Genomic DNA, 16,922 nt, shown 5'->3' with positions numbered 1-16,922 from the left:
CTGGATCCTTGCATAATATATTGCATTTCCCTCTTCACATTTCTGGGATAATTTCTTCCCTCCAGCTAGATGCTGTTTGTGTTACTGCAACTCACAACTAAATCTCACTCCTTGTATGCTTGTTTTTCATTGCTTTTAGTTTGATCAGTAGATTCAACATAAAAGTGAAATCATGCAGGATTTTTCTTTCCATGCCTGGCTTACTTTGTTAAGCACAGTGTCCTCTAGGTTCATCTAGGTTGCTGCAAATGACAGGATTTCCTTCCTTTTAAGGCTGAATAATATTCTATATATATTATGCCATATATATATATATATATATATTCATTAATCTCTCTAAGAGCACTTTGTTTCTACATCTTGGTTACTGTGAATAATGCAATAAAAATGGCAGTGCAGAGATATCTTTGAGATGATTTTCTTTCCTTTGTATGTATACTTAGAAATGGGATTGCTGGATCACATGGATGTTCTAGTTTTAATTATTTTTAATTTTATTTTATGGCTATGTTGGGTCTTCATTGCTGCACATGAGCCTTCTCTAGTTGTGGCCAGCGGGGGCTGCTCTTTGTTGCGGTGGGCAGGCTTCTCACTGTGGTGGCTTCTCTTGTTGCAGAGCATGGGCTCCAGGCACATGGACTTCAGTAGTTGTGGCTCATGGGCTCTAGAGCACAGGCTCAGTAGTTGTGGTGCATGGGCTTAGTTGCTCCACAGCATGTGGGATCTTCCAAGACCAGTGATTGAACCTGTGTCCCCTGCACTGGTGGGCAGATTCTTAACCATTGTGCCACCAGGGAAGTCCCCTAGTTTTAATTTTTTGAGGAGACTCCACACAGTTCCATAATGACTGCACCCATTTACATTCCCAGTGTCATTGTATAAAGGTTACCTTTTTTCCACATCCTTGCCAACACATATACTATATTTTGACTTTTTAATAATAAGCATTCTAAGAGGTATGAGGTGATATCTCATTGAGGTTTTGATTTGCATTTCTCTAATGATCAGTGGTGTTAAGCATCTTTAGATACACCAGTTGGTCATTTGTATTTCTTCTTTAAAAAAATGTCTATTTAGGTCATTTACCCATTTTTTATTCAGGTTATTTGTTTTTGGTTATTGAGTTATATGAGTCCCTTATATATTTTAGATGTTAGCTCCTTATTGGATATATGGTTTGCAAATATTTTCTCCTATTCCATGGATTGTCTTTTCAATTTATTGATTGTTTCCTTTGCTGTGCAAAAACATTTTAGTTTGATGTAGTCCCACTTGTTTATTTTTGCTTTTGTTGCTTGTGCTTTAGGTGTCATATCCAAAAATTCTTGTCAAGTCAATGTCAAAATTTTACAACCTATGTTTTCTTCTGGAAGTTTTATGGTTTCAGGTCTTACGTTTAAGTCTTTAATCCATTTTGAGTTCATTTTTCTGAGTGGTGTAATATAAGGGTTTAATTTCGGTTTTTGCATGTAGATGTCCAGTTTTTCAATGCCATTAATGATGATACTATCATTTTCCTATTTTGTATTCTCAGTGCATTTGTCAAAAATTAATTGACTGTATATTTCTGGGCTCTCTATTCTATTCCATTGGTCTGTATGTTAGTTTTTATGCTAGTATTATACTATTTTGATTACTATAGTTTAGTAAAATAGTCTGAAATCAGGAAACTGATTTGCCCAGCTTTGTTCTTCTTGCTCAAGATTGTTTAGCTCTTTAGGGTCTTTTGAGTTTCCATATGAATTTTTGGATTTTTTTTTTTTTTTCTATTTCTGTGAAAAATGCTGCTAGAATTTTGGTAGGTATTGCATTGAAATAGTAGGTTGCTTTGAGTAATGGGGACATTTTAACAATATTAATTCTTCCAGTCTATGAACACAGGATATTTTCCCATGTACTGTACTTTCTTTAATTTCTTTCATCAGAGTTTTATAGTTCTCAGTGTACAGATATTTCACCTCCTTGGTTAAATTTGTTGCTAAATATTTTATTGTTTTTGATGTTATTGTAAATGAGATTTTCTTAGCTTCTTTTTCAGATAGTTCATTGTTAGTGTGTGGAAATGCAACTAATACTTATTAAAATATTTAATTTATATGCTCTCCTCTGTTTACTGTATTTCTACAGTAGCTACTTCTTTTATTGTTGCATTTGTATTTCTATCTTTTCCTCAAATATTTTGTGATTCCTGGTTATCTAATCGTATTTATAGATGAGTTTCTATATCCCTATCACTATTTATATTAGATACTAAGTATGCAGTCAGAGTACTTTATCAGCTAAAATAAGACTATTTATAACCAGAGTAGTAAGTTCAGATGGAATTTCTGCCTCCAGACGATACTTATAGCTCTATGAAGAAAATAATCAATATGGCAGGCCTGAAGTACTATCCTTGGCTAGCATCTGGGAGCTTGGATTTCAGGAGGGTTTCCACCATTAACTGCTAAAAGTGCCTCACTATGCCTACACTGTTTGAATGAACAATGTTTATGCTGAAAACCTTCATTCCTTTTGCGTATATAGAATATTGTTATGTGTCAGTCAAGTCGTGATCACGATCAGCCTCTAATAAAAAACCCTGAGCATTTAGTCTCAGATGAGCTTCCCTGGTTGACAACATTTTACAAATGTTGTCATAACTCACTGCCAAGGGATTTAAGTACATCCTGTTGTGATTCTACTGATAAAGGACTCTTGGAAGATTGTACCTGATTTTCTCTGGAGCATACATCATATTCCTTTTTCCTTTGATGTTCGTGCATTATATCCATTTGCTATAATATGCGTAGCCATGATACAACTATATTATGAATCCTATGAGTCTTCCCAGTGAATCATAGAAACTTGGGGTCATTTTGCATATCCCTGACAAAGAGCCCTAATTCATCCTTTTCTCATTCATTTAGCCAATTAACAGAAGATTGAGCATATGCCCCAATGAAAACACTGCATTAATATTAATTTTAAAAACATTTATGTCTAATGAGAGGTTCATATATATAAGTATAATGATTACTGCCCAAAGTGGTGTGTATTATAATAAGCTCAGGGGAAATGAGAGTGCATGGGTGGGGAAACTCAAAATATACCAAGGTATTTGGGAATATTTCTGAGAAAATAATTCTTGAACCAGGTTTTGAACTTCTAGGTGAAGGCAAATGGAAAGGAAGTGTTATTCTAGATGCAAGCAAAGGGACAGATTCCTGAAACAGCATAATTTGTTTGGATGGGTAAAATAATCCCATGGGGAAAGAGGTCCTGTGTCATGAAAGTCTTGGTAGCTAAGTAACTAGTCTTCATACTGAAAATTTTAGAGAGTCATTGTATTAGTTTCATATGGAAACTATAAAAAATTACCACAAACTGTGGTTTAAAACAACACAAATGTATTGCCTACAGTCTTGGAGGTTAGAAGTTCAAGAAGGGTCTCACCTGGCTATAATCAAGGTATTAACAGGGCTGTGTTCCTTTCTGGATGCTTTAGTAAAGAATATGTTTATTGGCCTTTTCCAAATTCAAGAGGTGACTCATATTCTTTGGTTTATAGCTTCCATCGTCTGTCTTCAAAATCAGCAATGCCACATCTCTCTGACCTTTCTTCCAGAGTCACCTTTCTCTCTCACTATAACCAGAAAATTTTCTTCATGTTTAGGGACCCATGTGATTGGACTGGGAGCACTGGGATAATGTAGAATAACTCCTCATCTTTATTTCCATAATATAATCACAACTACAAGGTTATTTTTGCCATGTAAAGTAATATATTAAAATATCCCACAGATTAGAATATGGACAATCTTGGAGAACCATTATTCTGCCTACTACGGCCATTAAGGAATTTTGGCCAAGAGAGTAAAATGTGTAATTCTTGCACTTATACAATATTTTACTATTCTCACACTTACCTTTCTATGACATAAAGTAATAACTCAAAGCATATTTATATTTGCAATCTTTTTATTTAGTTCACCTTCCCGATTGCTTGGAGAGCTATGTTAAATGCCCCAAATAAATCTGACCACATACTGTTGCACATAATCTGACACAAACCGTCTTAAATAAAAACGGAATTTATTGGTGCACAAAGCTATAGAAGTAGAATTGATTTCATGTACAACTTGACCCAGAGATTAAATTCTATCAAGAGATTTTTTTTTTTTTTAATTTAACCGTCCAGCCTCTCTTGTGCTAGTTCAATTCTCAGAGAAGTCTTTCCTTGGTGGTTTCAAAAAAGCTACAATTAGCTCTAATAATTATAAATTTCCAAGATCAAGTCCCATGATTAGTAAGTGTCTATTTTCACCAAACTCTCAGAAAAAAAAATGTTCATTTTTGCCTCATTGACTCTAATCTAATCACCTGACCATACTCTGAATCAAGTGCTGTGCTCAGGGGTATGGGGTCAAAGTCACAAACATCACTGTGATGGTAATGAAGGTCGATTTGAATTACACTAAATTACAAGAGTTGAAAGGGTAAGAGGAGCAGTTTTCCCGGAGGAAAATGAATTCAATATATCTGCATAACAAAACAATGACTGTGTGCTATTCTTTTAGGACTTCATGCTTTTGCTCATGTTTAACATTCCAGTCTATTCTGATCCTCTTCCTCAGTTTCATTCTATACTCTAGATATACCAAACTAAATAATGTACTTCTCAAATGAACCACATTCTTTCATAGTTGCATATTTTCCTCTCTATTTACTTTATCTGGAATCCTGACACATTTCTTTCTACTCTATTTGCACAACACACAGAATATGCGCTACCTCTGAAGTATATTCTTAGTCACATTCAATGCTCATACCCTTCTAAGTAATTTTTAAATTATCTTCTTTTGTTCTTTCTGATTCCATAGTATGTATTTTAGTATTACATACTTCTGAATATTTTAACTATATGTTAACTTGTTGGTTATCTCACGAGAATGTAAGCAATTTGGTTAACACCAACATGTGGCACTTGATAGATTGGTGCTCTTAGAATCATAAATTGTGCCCTTCATCCATTCACAACTCTGAAAACAATAAGTGATACAGAATTCCCGCAGATAGATATCAGTATATCACTTTTATTTCTGATAAAGTTGGTCGAGAACTTTTCTTGGGAATAAGAACCAAATAGATTTGCAGATACTTCCCACGCCCCCAGTAAAATTTGTGAGAGAGTACCTCAGGAAAATGAGGGTCTGCAGAGCAGATAAACTTATCCAGAATTATGCATTCACAAGTCTAGTGCTTAGAATAATTTAAAAACCTTTTAAAGAAAAGAGAAAGACTGAAGTCCCATGATTTATAGCCTCTTAGTGGATTAGCTCCATCCAATGCAGCGACATAAGCCAATGAATATCATCTACCAGCCAGATAACTTATTCTTTCACCATGGGGAAAATGAGTAATGTGTGGGTCAAGAGGTCTTTTAAAGGTCACTGCATAACAAAATGAGAATTGGGGAGAAGCTTTCTCTCCAACATTATGCAGTCCTTAAACATTGATATAATCTGTTGAATGTAGGGGTCAGAAAACCTTTCCGTAAGGTACCACATAATAAAAAGTCCACATGGTCTCTGCTGTAACTACCCAGCTTTGTCTGGGTAGCATGAGAGCATTCACACAAACAATACGTGAAGAATGAATGTGATTGTGTTCCAATAAAACTTTATATACAAAACCAGGCAGTAGACCTGTTTATCCACTGGTCTTAGTTCACCAACACATGTGCTTGAGCATTATTAACAGTTTACAAAAGTCCTCTATTTATCTACACAATCTATATTTTCCCTTTATATGTGGCTTTAGTGCATAATTTTGAAAGCTTCCTAAGGAAGTGAAAAAATAACATCAATTTATAGAGGTATTCAATCAAGAGACCCCCTCCCCCTTTTTTGGCCTTTCCATGTCACTAGACTCCTAGATATGGAGGGACTTTATTATCTGGGGGCTGCTAGTTAGATCAGAGCCATTAGTTATCAGTCCTCAATATCTCTAGATTCTGGGAGTGGCCTGGGAACATTATAAATCAACTCAGATATCAGATAAGATTTTTGTTTCCTAATTCTTTCCATCTACTTCACCCCTGATGAAACGGATGTGGCTTAATACTTTGGTGGATCATCTTAAAATGTCTTGCTCATTGGAAGAATTCTTCCCAGGGCTTTCTTTCCATGTCGTGTCTGAGTCATGCTGCTACTTCTTTAGCAGCATGACTGTTAATTCTGCTTTTGTTTTGATTGGCTCACGAATATGAAGTGACCAATGTGCTATAGGATTGATTTGTCCAAGGCAATTAACACTACTTATCACAATGAACTCCAAAGTGGACTGATTTTGCTTTCACAGAAACTCAGTGTCATGTGATAACTCAATAGTAAAGTGTTACCCATTATTATATAATTGATGAAAATGTGAGCAAATATAAGACCCTAAGTAATTGAGTCTATCAGATCAATGTAGAACTCATCATAAACTTTCAAGTTAATTTCTCTGAAATACAATTTAAGTGCATGATACTATAACTCTGATGTCTATATAAGTCACATGTGGCATTTTCAAAATAAATGGATCTATATTTTCACCTGAGAAGCATTAATCACGTGAAAATTTGAAGTAATTTGTCTAAGGTAATGGTTCACAAACTTAGAAATCAGGGTATTTCAGAATCACTTGAAGAATTCACATTATTTCTGCCTTGCTGAGAAAAGTGATAATAAAATGTTTAGTTATAGTGCAGTTTTGAAGACTAACTGAGATAATGTATGTAAACCTTTTCCATTATGACTGGCAAATAATGAGAGTTTAAAAATGTTAACTTTATTATGACGATAAACCCTCATGTTGCAACTTACCTTTTTTAAACTGAGATAATAAAAAAAAAATTGTTTGTTTTCAATACAATGATTTGTCATGGAAGCACTGTGTAAAATTGTAAGTTCATTTATGACATAATTAATAAAGTAACGATTAAATATTTTGAACTGTAACTTGATTTTATATCTTAGAAGGAATTTTGTTTAACTGTTAGGTACATCTGACACATTATAAAATAGTAAAAATGCCAGGTATTTTATATGCTCATTAGTAAGTGAAAAATGACAACAAGTGGTTGGAGCAGCTAAGGAGAAAGAGCAATTTCTTGTTAGTGGTGACCTCTGCTCCAATAGTGTAGAGAAATGTTAGCAGCTGGCATAATGAAAGACTTCGGTGTAAACAACTGTCTTGTCATTTTCTGATTAGTCTCTGTAGTCAATGCCTAAGAATAATTGAAATCATCTTTCTGCCCTTCTGGGCCAACTAGCAAAATAGGTAGAAGTAATCTCCTAAGATTATAGTGGTTTCTAAACCTAGGTATTAATTGGAAACACCTAGGGAAAAAATAATTAAATTATTTTGTTTTAGAATATTCAACTGATACAGATAACTGATTTTCCCCTAATGCTGCATTTTTGTTTTGTTTTTGTATGCTAGATTAAATCCTAGATCAGTTATATCCTGTTAAAAACATTCCATCGTCAAGAACTCTTCTCCAAGCAAATAGTATAAGTGTGTCTGCCAGTATGTTTGTCATTAGTACCTTTATAAGGGGATGAGACCAAGTCTTCTGCTATTCCCCTGCTCCCCTGTAAAGAGTGTTTTTTGTTATTAATATTTTTAACCTCGTTTATCAGCAATAGAAGTTAAAATTTTCTTCTTCAATATCTTCTCCTTGTTTTAATTTCTAGATTATACTGGCTTCATAAAGAAATTAATGATTTTTTCTTTATTCTTTGTTTTGAAAAGAATTTGTGTAAGGTTGGCTTTATTTATTTATTTTTTTCTAGCATCTAATAGAATTACCAGTACAGCTATCAAGGTCCAGACAGTTCTTCATAGGGAGATTATATCTTGGACATTATGGGCAATCTGGATACAGATCTGGATTCTGTTATCTTCCTCTGAAGAATGTCATGCAGATAAATTGGCTGAACTCAATCTCTATCTGGCCCTACCTGTGGTAGTCAGCAGCTAAATTCTCCACTTTGTTGTTTTAGTCTTCTAGCCATTGCTTTCTGCTGAGTATACTGGAGCCTCCTCAAAGCATATGGAAAGCTCAGACAAGAATGCAGGTAGAGTTTATATGCAAATTTTGTACTTCTCCTCAGTAACTCTTTCTTTCTGGAATTTTCTATCTCACTTTCCAGCTATTTCTGGAACCCACAAAAGCCCACACTCTGACTCCTCAAGTCAATAAGATTATAGTTTTCTGATTGTTTTTCAACACTTGTGGGAAGGCCCACTAAAGAGTGCCCCCACCCAGGCAAAAAGTTACATAATTGCAAATTGCCTCCAATTTGTTAACCTGTTCCAAGGTTAGACTTATGCATTCAAAAAGTTATGTTGTTAAAAATATTTTGTCTAGACTTTTTATTTTTTATCTGCAGGAGGGTAAGTCTGTTACATGCTATTCTGCCATTACCATAAGTGGAATTACTTTCTCTGAAACATTTTGAAAAGCTTACTCTTTTGGACTTTACTTCTGAACTACTAAGGCTTAGGACTCTTTATTGCTTAAGATTTCTACAGTATATTATAGCCATCAGTCAAGATTGGAAACTTTTCTATATGAGCCTAGATAACCTTAGATTATTGTAAATAAATCCCTGAGGGTATTAAGACAAACTTAACAGATATAAAAATTTCTATCCTTTTATGTTTAGAATTTTAATAAGTAATGTTTTTCTATGATTTTTAAGAGCTATAATTTGAGGTAGAAAAATAACAAAGACTCTTCAACCATATGTAGGAGTAACTTGAGGCACTAATTGTCACTACTTTAATACTTGCTATCTGTCTCCAGGACTTCTGACTAGAAGCAATATTCACTGGGTGATGTTGTCATTATGTTGAAATATAGTGTTAGGGATGATATTTTCCCAACCTATTAAAATTCAACTGCATATATGCCTCAGATCTTGACTCAAACAAAGCATTTAGGAGACAGGAAAGGAAAATTTCCAAAACAAAATGAAAAATTCTCAAGAGGCAATACTTTCATGTTGAAAGAGCTATTCTGAGCCCACTTTATTCTGATTATTTGTAACACAGAGCCATTTCAGGAAAGCTTAACCTGGTTTGAGACTGCTAGAGCTCACACTTAAGGAAGCAAAGAAGCAAAATATCATTTAGCATCCATAAAAATATGTCTGAAAGTGAAGTTATCAAAGCCATTTATTACATGAGACTAAATTATGGCCATCTTCAAACATTATTCCTAAGTTAAATGTAATAAAATTAGAACAATTTTGTTGGAATAATTTGGGAACTACATAGAAAATAGCTAATTTTCATAAGAATTTTTTTTAATCCTATAAAATGTCATTTGACACTAAGAGTCTCAGCAAATTGCACCTTTCTGCAACTCTGCAATACACTTCCTGTGGTACAGATATATTAATGTTATAATAATAGGTTTGTAAAAACAGTAACTGAAGAACAAGACAAGATTGTAATTTGACAAAAAAGAAAACACACACACACACACACATCTTTGCTTAATTGAAAGCTTATTTTAAAGATTAAACCTTTTTTAAAAAATAAAAATAAAAAAGACAAAACTTAGCACAACAGAAAAATTTTTTGCTTCTAATCAGTAAAGAAACAAAGAAAAAAATTCCAAGAGTTATAACTAAGTAAAACTGTAAACTTCAATATAATAAAGGTCTAATAACATGACATTATGATGGGGGGCAATGAAATGGATAATTTATATCAGCAGTCCCCAAACTTTTTGTCACCAGGGACAGGTTTCATGGAAGACAATATTTCCATGGATGGGGGGGTGGTGGGGGGTTGGTTCAGGCAGTAATGTGAGCAATGGGGGAACAGCAGATGGAGCTTGGAGCTTTGTTTGCTTGCCGGCCACTCACCTCCTGTTGTGCGGCCTGGTTCCTAACAGGCCAGGGGTTAGGGACCCCTGATTTATATTGTCTCATTCTCAGAGAATAAAATTTTGGCTTTAAGATATATATTTTGATTATTCTTATCTCTAAACTGGATATGATAATAGTAGTACATGTCTCCTCATTGCACTGGCATAAAATTAAATATGATAATTCACGTAAAGTATTTAACTGGGTGTCTGGCACATGGCAAGATTATTAAAAAGGTTATAACTAACTGAATTTATAACTAATTCTTATTTTATTGTTATTGCTATTTTATTTTTATGTTATTTTTTTTTAAGACTAGGCTGGGGATTCTCAACCACTTAAAAAAAACCTCAACACTCTGAAGACAGAATAAGAAAAAAACTATGACATTAAAATTTAATTGCCTCTCTATGCTTCAAATTATAGACAGTATGTTATTTTTATGTTTTTAATTTTTTTTATTTTTTTAACTTTTATTAAAGTATAGTTGATTTACAATGTGTTAATTTCTGCTGTACATCAAGGTGATTCAGTTATACATATATATATATATATATATATATTCTTTTTCATACTCTTTTCCATTATGCTTTATCATAGGATATGGAATATAGTTCCCTGTGCTATACAGTAGCACCTTGTTGTTTATTCATTCTATATACAATAGTTTTGATCTGCTAATTCTAAACTCCCAATCCTTCCCTCCCCCAGCCTTCCACCCCCTTGGCAACCACAAGTCTGTTCTCAATATCTGTGAGTCTGTTTCTATTTCATTGATATGTTCATGTGTGTTGTATTTTAGATACTACATAAAAGTGATATCATGTGGTATTTGTCTTTCTTTTTCTGACTTACTTTGCTAAGTATAATAATCTCTAGGTCCATCAGTATTGCTGCAAATGGTATTATTTCATTCTTTTTTATGGCTAACATTCTATTGTGTATATATATACACACTACATATATATATATATATATCCATGATGATATATATATATATATCATCTTCTTTATCCATTCATCTGTTGATGGACATTTACGCTACTTCCATGTCTTGGCTCTTGTAAATAGTGCTGCTATGAACATAGGGGTGCATGTATTGTTTGAATTATAGTTTTGTCTGGATACCTGCCCTGGAGTGAGATTGTTGGATCATATGGCAACTTTATTTTTAGTTTTAGGTTTGTTTTTGTTTTTGTTTTATATAGTAGTTTTACCTCCCTGTAATTTTTTTTTAATTTTTATTTTATTGGAGTATAGTTGATTTACAATGTTATCTTAGTTTCAGGTGTACAGCAAAGTGAATCAGTTATACAAATACATATAACCACTCTTTTTCAGGTTCTTTTCCCATATAGGCCATTACAGAGTATTGAGTAGAGTTCCCTGTGCTATACAGTAGGTCCTTGTTGTTTATCTATTTTATATATAGTAGTATGTATATTTTAATCCCAAACTCCTGATTTATCCCTCCACCCCTTTCCCCTTTGGCAACCATAAGTTTGTCTGCAATGGTGGCACCCAGGAATCCAACACCCCGGGCATGGTGGAGGTGCCTATGCCTCCAGCTCCCCATGACCTTCCACATCCCCCATGGCAGTGGTGCCTGTGACCCAGGCAAACTTAACTGTGGCAGAGGCACTTGCCATCCTGGTGTTGCTGTCAGCAATGCAACAGTAACACTGGCACCAGTAACCCTGGAATCACAAACAGGGACAATGATGGCACTGGATGATACCTCCAGCAGAGCCCTTGGAAGATTGAAAGTGCCAATCCTCAAATATAGCCAAGACACAGCTCAAGAAAGAGAAGCCAAAAACTTGTACTATACCACCACCTACTGAAAAACAAAAGAAAGACCTCTAATTACCATTCTGTTGAATTGCTAGAATCAAGTAAAAAAGCTTTACTTAAAGAAGAAAGGTGTTCACTACTTCAAATGTGCCACCAGAGGAACAACTCATCAAGCATGTACCATGAAAAACTGTAGTAACATGGTATCACAAAAAGAAAATGACTGGTTTCCAGAAACCAAACTTAAAGTCATGGAACATTGCAAAAAAATGGACACAGCATTCAAAATATCTGTCATAAGGAAAATCAGTGAGCTAAAAGAAAACTTAGAAATGCAGTTCAGTGAGCTCAGGAATAAAATTAATGAGAAGAAGGAATACTTTACCAAAGAGATTAAAACTCTAGAAAAGGACCAAGCAGAAATTCTGGAGCTGCAGAACTCAATAACTGAGATATTAGAAAACATTGGAAATAGAGAAGACCATATGGAAGAAAGAATTAGTGAGCTCAAAGAGAGAAATCTGGAAAGGACACAAGTAGAAAATGAGAGAGAGAATCTTAAAAAACAAAGAAATACTGTGAGAACTATTCAACCCCATTAGAATGGACAACATAAAGTAAAGGAGAAGAGAAGGAGAAGGGAGCAGAATATTTAATGAAATAATATCTCAGAGCTTCCCAAACCTGGGGAAGGAATTGGATATCCAAGAATATCTAAGAGATATCTAAGATGGATATCTAAAAGAACACCTAATTATCAAAATGCAAAAAGACCTTCTTCAAGAACATGACATTACAGCTGTCAAAATTCAATTACAAATACAGAATTTTAAAGGCAATCAGGATAAAAAGGACAGTAACCTACAAAGGAGTCCCCATTAGGCTATCAGCAAATTTCTCAGCAGAAGCTCCTCAGGCTAGGAGAGTGGACTAACATACTCAAAATATTGAAAATTAAAAACAGTCATCCAACAATACTCTATCCAGCAAAATTATCCTTCAGATATGAAGGGAAAATATGGACTTTCCAAGACACACAATGGCTGAGGCATTTCAGCAGAACTTGATATGCCTTATAAGAAATGTAGAAAGAAGTTCTTCCACCTGAAATGAAAAGGCAGAAATACACAAAACTTTTATTATGGTGATAAATAGAGAGAGTGAGAAAATTGTAACTCTATATCAGAATAGATTGTTAAACAACTATAGCATAAAGGTTAAAGGGGGGAAAAAAAGAACAACTATAGCTACTTCATTTTGGTAAAAAACAAAACAAACAAACAAACAAAACCCACCTCACAACGTACAAAGAGATCATTTGAAAAAACAAAATATAAAAGAGAAAGAGATAAAGGAAGGACAGAACTTGTATAGGCAAATAAAGATAAGATGTTATGAGCAGAAAAAAGGACTATTTTTCTATGAGACATTTTATACAAACCTCATGGTAATTACAAAACATAAATCTAGAGCAGAAACATGAAACATTAAAAAAGAGGAAACTGAGAAAATCATAGAAAACCGCCAAACTAAATGGCAGACAGAAACACAGGAATAAAGAAACAATGTAGATGTAGAGCCACTAGAAATCAAAGACAAAATGGCAGTACTAAGTCCTCACGTATTAATAATTACCTTATATGGAAATGAATTGAATTTACCAGCAAGATACACAGAGTTGCCATATGATTAAAGAGCAAGAACCAGGTCTTGAAGACACTGCCTTCAGGAGACTCATCTCAGCTCTAAAGACAAACATAGGCTCAATGTAAAGGGACGGAAGATAATGATACTCCAAGCAAATAGCAGCCAAAAGAAAGAAGGTGTAGCCATACTCATGTGAGACAAAATAGGTAATAAGAGAAGAAGAGGGACATTATGTAATGATAAAAGGGACAATTCATCATGAAAACAGAACAGTTATAATATACATCAAAATATATAAAGCAATTAGTAAAAATATTTAAAATTATTAAAAAAGGAAGAAATTGACAGCAACTCAATAGAAGTAGGGGACTTTAACACCCCACTTACATCATGGATAGATCATGCAGACAGAAAGTCAACAAGGAGACAGCAACCTTAAATGAAACATTTAGACCAGATGGATTTAATAGAATGTACAGAATATTTCATCCATATGCAGCAGAATACACATTCCTCTCAAGTGCACATGGAACTTTCTCAAGTATAGACCATATGTTGGGACACAAAACAAGTCTCAATAAATTTAAGAAGATTGAAATCATAAACATCTTTTCCAGTTACAGTGGTCTGAAACTAGAAATAAACTACAAGTAGAAAGATGGAAAAATCACAAATATGTGGAGACTGAAAAATATGCTACTGAACAACTATTGAGTCAATAAAGAAATCAGAGGAGAAATCAAAAATACCTGAAACCAAATGAATATAAAGGTAAAACATACCGAAATTTATGGGATACAGCAAAAGCGGTATTAAGAGGGAAGATTATAGCAGTACAGGCCTACCTTAAGAAACAAGAAAAATGTCAAATAAACAATTTAACCTTATAACTAAAGGAAATAGAAAAGGAAGAACAAATGAAGCCCAACATTAGTAAAAGAAAATAAATAATAAAGATCAGAGCAGTAACAAATGAAATAGAGACTAAAAAGACAATAGAAAAGATCAATGAAACTAAGAGCTGATTCTTTGAAAAGATAAAACGAACAAACCTTTAGCTTGACTCACTAAGAAAAAAGGGGGAAGGCTCAAATACAATCATAAACAAAAGAGGAGAAATAACAATGTGTACCAAAGAAATACAAAAGATTATAAGAGAATATTATGAACTTACATATGCCAACAAATTGGACAACCTAGAAGAAATGGACAAATTCTTAGAATTGTACAACCTTCCAAGACTGAATCATGAACAAATAGAAAATCTGAATAGAGCAATCACTAGTACAGATATTGAAACAGTAACCAAAAACTCCCCAAAAACAAAAGTTCAGGACAAGACAGGTTCACAGGTCAATTCTACCAAACACACAATAATTTTAATGCCTATCCTTCTCAAAACGTTACAAAAAATGAAGAGAAGGAAAGCGTCCTAATTCATTTTAAGAGGCCAACATCACCCTGATACCAAAACCAGACAAAGGCAACACAGACACAAAAATTACAGGCCAATATCACTGATGAACAAAGAAGCAAAAATCCTCAACAAAATATTAGCAAACTGAATACAACAATACATTAGAAGGATCATACACCATGATCAAGTGGGATTTATTCCAGGGATTCAAGGATGGTTCAACATCCACAAATCAGTCAACATGATACACTACATTAACAAAATGAAGGATATGAATCATATTTTCACTTCAGTAGATTCAGAAAAATTATTTGATAAGATTCAACACCTATTTATATAAAACCTCTCAATAAAGTGAGTATAGAAGAGATGTGCCTCAACATAATAAAGGTCATATATGACAAACCTACAGCCACATCATACTTAATGGTGAAAAATTGAAAGCTATTCCTCTAAGATCAATAATAAGACAAGAATGCCCACTCTTGTCACTCTTATTCAACATAGTATTGGAAGTCCTAGCCAGAACAATTAGGCAAGAAAAATGCATCCAAAATGGAAAGGCTATTGTAGCCAGGACATGGAAGCAACCTAGGTGTCCATCATCAGATGAATGGATAAAGAAGATGTGGCACATATATACAATGGAATATTACTCAGCCATAAAAAGAAATGAAATGGAGGTATTTGTAATGAGGTGGATGGAGTTAGAGTCTGTCATACAGAGTGAAGTAAGTCAGAAAGAGAAAAACAAATACAGTATGCTAACACATATATATGGAATCTAAGGGAAAAAAAATTAAAAAAAAAGGTCATGAAGAACCTAGTGGCAAGATGGGAATAAAGACACAGACCTACTAGAGAATGGACTTGAGGATATGGGGAGGGGGAGGGGTGAGATGTGACAGGGTGAGAGAGTGTCATGGACATATATATACTACCAAATGTAAAATAGATAGCTAGTGGGAAGCAGCCGCATAGCACAGGGAGATCAGCTCGGTGCTTTGTGACCACCTAGAGGGGTGGGATAGGGAGGGTGGGAGGGAGGGAGATGCAAGAGGGAAAAGATATGGGAACATATGTATATGTATAACTGATTCACTTTGTTATAAAGCAGAAGCTAACACACCATTGTAAAGCAATTATACTTCAATAAAGATGTTTAAAAAAAAAAAAAAAAAACAAAATGGAAAGGAAGAAGTAAATCTGTCACTATTTGCAGATAATATGATTTTAGATAAAGAAAACCCTAAAGACTCTATGAGAAAAAACCTATTAGAAATAAAACATGAATATAGTAAATTTGCACAGTAAAAAATAAATATTAAAAAATCTGTTGTGTTTCTATACTCTACCAGCAAACTAGTAGAAAGAGAAATTAAGATAACAATCCCATTTACAATTGCAACTAAAAGTATAAAATACCTGAGAATAAATTTAACAAAGGAGGTTAAAGCCCTGTACACTAAAAACTATAAGACATGTTGAAAAAAATCAAAGACAGGAAGAAATGGAAAGTTATTCTGTCCCATGGATTGAAAGAACTCAACATTGTTAAAATGTCTGTATTACCTAAAGCAATCTACAGATTCAATGCAATCCCTATCAAAATCCCAATGACATTTTTTATTGAAGTAGAACAAAAAAATTATAAAATTTGTATGGAACCACAAAAGATCCTGAATAACCAAAACAATCTTGCAGAAAGAACAAGGCTAAAGGTATCATGCTCCCTGATTTCAAACTATACTACCAAAACTATAGTAATCAAAAGAGCATGGTACTGGCAGAAAAACAGACACATAGATCTATGGAAGAGAATTGAGAGCTCAGAAATAAACCCACATATATACAGATAATTAATTTACAACAAAGTAACAAAGAACGTACAATGGATAAAGGATAGTCACTTTAATAAATGGTGTTGGGAAAACTGAGCAGCCACATGCAAAAGAATGAAACTAGACCACTATCTCACATCATACACAAAAATTAACTCAAAATGGGTTAAAGCCTTGAATGTAAGACCTGAAACTAAAACTCCTAGAATAAAATATAGGCAGTGTGCACTTTGACATTGGTCTTATCAATATCTTCCTGGATATGTCTCCTCAGGCAAGGGAAATAAAAGTAAAAATAAACAAATGGGACTACAT

Source organism: Eubalaena glacialis, chromosome 16, assembly GCF_028564815.1.
Source record: "Eubalaena glacialis isolate mEubGla1 chromosome 16, mEubGla1.1.hap2.+ XY, whole genome shotgun sequence".
In the NCBI taxonomy this organism is placed as follows: domain Eukaryota; kingdom Metazoa; phylum Chordata; class Mammalia; order Artiodactyla; family Balaenidae; genus Eubalaena; species Eubalaena glacialis.
Note: the sequence above shows the minus strand (reverse complement) of the source record.